Source organism: Mycteria americana, unplaced genomic scaffold, assembly GCF_035582795.1.
Source record: "Mycteria americana isolate JAX WOST 10 ecotype Jacksonville Zoo and Gardens unplaced genomic scaffold, USCA_MyAme_1.0 Scaffold_27, whole genome shotgun sequence".
Classification (NCBI taxonomy): Eukaryota; Metazoa; Chordata; class Aves; order Ciconiiformes; family Ciconiidae; genus Mycteria; species Mycteria americana.
In genome coordinates, this window is record NW_027445609.1 from 4,919,056 (window position 1) to 4,923,650 (window position 4,595).

The window sequence follows — 4,595 nt, forward strand, 5'->3', positions numbered from 1 at the left end:
GGGGAAAGCGAATGTCTGTGTGGCAGCGAATGCAGTTCCAAGGGACAGTGAAAACCAGCTACAGCATTCCGTGCTGGCAGCTTTCGTGTGGGCGCAATCGCTGGACGTTTCGAATTTGGCAGCCGGGCTCTGCGAGAGAGAGATACACAGTGTTGCCCCTTTACCAAGCCAAGCTTTTGGGGAAAGCGAATGTCTGTGTGGCAGCGAATGCAGTTCCAAGGGACAGTGAAAACCAGCTACAGCATTCCGTGCTGGCAGCTTTCGTGTGGGCGCAATCGCTGGACGTTTCCAATTTGGCAGCCGGGCTCTGCGAGAGAGAGATACACAGTGTTGCCCCTTTACCAAGCCAAGCTTTTGGGGAAAGCGAATGTCTGTGTGGCAGCGAATGCAGTTCCAAGGGACAGTGAAAACCAGCTACAGCATTCCGTGCTGGCAGCTTTCGTGTGGGCGCAATCGCTGGACGTTTCCAATTTGGCAGCCGGGCTCTGCGAGAGAGAGATACACAGTGTTGCCCCTTTACCAAGCCAAGCTTTTGGGGAAAGCGAATGTCTGTGTGGCAGCGAATGCAGTTCCAAGGGACAGTGAAAACCAGCTACAGCATTCCGTGCTGGCAGCTTTCGTGTGGGCGCAATCGCTGGACGTTTCCAATTTGGCAGCCGGGCTCTGCGAGAGAGAGATACACAGTGTTGCCCCTTTACGAACCAAAGCTTTTGGGGAAAGCGACTGTCTGTGTGGCAGCGAATGCAGTTCCAAGGGACAGTGAAAACCAGCTACAGCATTCCGTGCTGGCAGCTTTCGTGTGGGCGCAATCGCTGGACGTTTCCAATTTGGCAGCCGGGCTCTGCGAGAGAGAGATACACAGTGTTGCCCCTTTACGAACCAAAGCTTTTGGGGAAAGCGACTGTCTGTGTGGCAGCGAATGCAGTTCCAAGGGACAGTGAAAACCAGCTACAGCATTCCGTGCTGGCAGCTTTCGTGTGGGCGCAATCGCTGGACGTTTCGAATTTGGCAGCCGGGCTCTGCGAGAGAGAGATACACAGTGTTGCCCCTTTACCAAGCCAAGCTTTTGGGGAAAGCGAATGTCTGTGTGGCAGCGAATGCAGTTCCAAGGGACAGTGAAAACCAGCTACAGCATTCCGTGCTGGCAGCTTTCGTGTGGGCGCAATCGCTGGACGTTTCGAATTTGGCAGCCGGGCTCTGCGAGAGAGAGATACACAGTGTTGCCCCTTTACCAAGCCAAGCTTTTGGGGAAAGCGAATGTCTGTGTGGCAGCGAATGCAGTTCCAAGGGACAGTGAAAACCAGCTACAGCATTCCGTGCTGGCAGCTTTCGTGTGGGCGCAATCGCTGGACGTTTCGAATTTGGCAGCCGGGCTCTGCGAGAGAGAGATACACAGTGTTGCCCCTTTACGAACCAAAGCTTTTGGGGAAAGCGACTGTCTGTGTGGCAGCGAATGCAGTTCCAAGGGACAGTGAAAACCAGCTACAGCATTCCGTGCTGGCAGCTTTCGTGTGGGCGCAATCGCTGGACGTTTCGAATTTCGCAGCCGGGCTCTGCGAGAGAGAGATACACAGTGTTGCCCCTTTACCAAGCCAAGCTTTTGGGGAAAGCGACTGTCTGTGTGGCAGCGAATGCAGTTCCAAGGGACAGTGAAAACCAGCTACAGCATTCCGTGCTGGCAGCTTTCGTGTGGGCGCAATCGCTGGACGTTTCCAATTTGGCAGCCGGGCTCTGCGAGAGAGAGATACACAGTGTTGCCCCTTTACCAAGCCAAGCTTTTGGGGAAAGCGAATGTCTGTGTGGCAGCGAATGCAGTTCCAAGGGACAGTGAAAACCAGCTACAGCATTCCGTGCTGGCAGCTTTCGTGTGGGCGCAATCGCTGGACGTTTCCAATTTGGCAGCCGGGCTCTGCGAGAGAGAGAGATACACAGTGTTGCCCCTTTACCAAGCCAAGCTTTTGGGGAAAGCGAATGTCTGTGTGGCAGCGAATGCAGTTCCAAGGGACAGTGAAAAGCAGCTACAGCATTCCGTGCTGGCAGCTTTCGTGTGGGCGCAATCGCTGGACGTTTCCAATTTGGCAGCCGGGCTCTGCGAGAGAGAGATACACAGTGTTGCCCCTTTACGAACCAAAGCTTTTGGGGAAAGCGACTGTCTGTGTGGCAGCGAATGCAGTTCCAAGGGACAGTGAAAACCAGCTACAGCATTCCGTGCTGGCAGCTTTCGTGTGGGCGCAATCGCTGGACGTTTCGAATTTGGCAGCCGGGCTCTGCGAGAGAGAGATACACAGTGTTGCCCCTTTACCAAGCCAAGCTTTTGGGGAAAGCGAATGTCTGTGTGGCAGCGAATGCAGTTCCAAGGGACAGTGAAAACCAGCTACAGCATTCCGTGCTGGCAGCTTTCGTGTGGGCGCAATCGCTGGACGTTTCGAATTTGGCAGCCGGGCTCTGCGAGAGAGAGATACACAGTGTTGCCCCTTTACCAAGCCAAGCTTTTGGGGAAAGCGAATGTCTGTGTGGCAGCGAATGCAGTTCCAAGGGACAGTGAAAACCAGCTACAGCATTCCGTGCTGGCAGCTTTCGTGTGGGCGCAATCGCTGGACGTTTCGAATTTGGCAGCCGGGCTCTGCGAGAGAGAGATACACAGTGTTGCCCCTTTACGAACCAAAGCTTTTGGGGAAAGCGACTGTCTGTGTGGCAGCGAATGCAGTTCCAAGGGACAGTGAAAACCAGCTACAGCATTCCGTGCTGGCAGCTTTCGTGTGGGCGCAATCGCTGGACGTTTCGAATTTGGCAGCCGGGCTCTGCGAGAGAGAGATACACAGTGTTGCCCCTTTACCAAGCCAAGCTTTTGGGGAAAGCGAATGTCTGTGTGGCAGCGAATGCAGTTCCAAGGGACAGTGAAAACCAGCTACAGCATTCCGTGCTGGCAGCTTTAGTGTGGGCGCAATCTCTGGACGTTTCCAATTTGGCAGCCGGGCTCTGCGAGAGAGAGAGATACAAAGTGTTGCCCCTTTACGAACCAAAACTTTTGGAGAAAGCGAATGTCTGTGTGGCAGCGAATGCAGTTCCAAGGGACAGTGAAAACCAGCTACAGCATTCCGTGCTGGCAGCTTTCGTGTGGGCGCAATCGCTGGACGTTTCGAATTTGGCAGCCGGGCTCTGCGAGAGAGAGATACACAGTGTTGCCCCTTTACCAAGCCAAGCTTTTGGGGAAAGCGAATGTCTGTGTGGCAGCGAATGCAGTTCCAAGGGACAGTGAAAACCAGCTACAGCATTCCGTGCTGGCAGCTTTCGTGTGGGCGCAATCGCTGGACGTTTCCAATTTGGCAGCCGGGCTCTGCGAGAGAGAGATACACAGTGTTGCCCCTTTACGAACCAAAGCTTTTGGGGAAAGCGACTGTCTGTGTGGCAGCGAATGCAGTTCCAAGGGACAGTGAAAACCAGCTACAGCATTCCGTGCTGGCAGCTTTCGTGTGGGCGCAATCGCTGGACGTTTCGAATTTGGCAGCCGGGCTCTGCGAGAGAGAGATACACAGTGTTGCCCCTTTACCAAGCCAAGCTTTTGGGGAAAGCGAATGTCTGTGTGGCAGCGAATGCAGTTCCAAGGGACAGTGAAAACCAGCTACAGCATTCCGTGCTGGCAGCTTTCGTGTGGGCGCAATCGCTGGACGTTTCGAATTTGGCAGCCGGGCTCTGCGAGAGAGAGATACACAGTGTTGCCCCTTTACCAAGCCAAGCTTTTGGGGAAAGCGAATGTCTGTGTGGCAGCGAATGCAGTTCCAAGGGACAGTGAAAACCAGCTACAGCATTCCGTGCTGGCAGCTTTCGTGTGGGCGCAATCGCTGGACGTTTCGAATTTGGCAGCCGGGCTCTGCGAGAGAGAGATACACAGTGTTGCCCCTTTACCAAGCCAAGCTTTTGGGGAAAGCGAATGTCTGTGTGGCAGCGAATGCAGTTCCAAGGGACAGTGAAAACCAGCTACAGCATTCCGTGCTGGCAGCTTTCGTGTGGGCGCAATCGCTGGACGTTTCCAATTTGGCAGCCGGGCTCTGCGAGAGAGAGATACACAGTGTTGCCCCTTTACCAAGCCAAGCTTTTGGGGAAAGCGAATGTCTGTGTGGCAGCGAATGCAGTTCCAAGGGACAGTGAAAACCAGCTACAGCATTCCGTGCTGGCAGCTTTAGTGTGGGCGCAATCTCTGGACGTTTCCAATTTGGCAGCCGGGCTCTGCGAGAGAGAGAGATACAAAGTGTTGCCCCTTTACGAACCAAAACTTTTGGAGAAAGCGAATGTCTGTGTGGCAGCGAATGCAGTTCCAAGGGACAGTGAAAACCAGCTACAGCATTCCGTGCTGGCAGCTTTCGTGTGGGCGCAATCGCTGGACGTTTCGAATTTGGCAGCCGGGCTCTGCGAGAGAGAGATACACAGTGTTGCCCCTTTACCAAGCCAAGCTTTTGGGGAAAGCGAATGTCTGTGTGGCAGCGAATGCAGTTCCAAGGGACAGTGAAAACCAGCTACAGCATTCCGTGCTGGCAGCTTTCGTGTGGGCGCAATCGCTGGACGTTTCGAATTTGGCAGCCGGGCTCTGCGAGAGA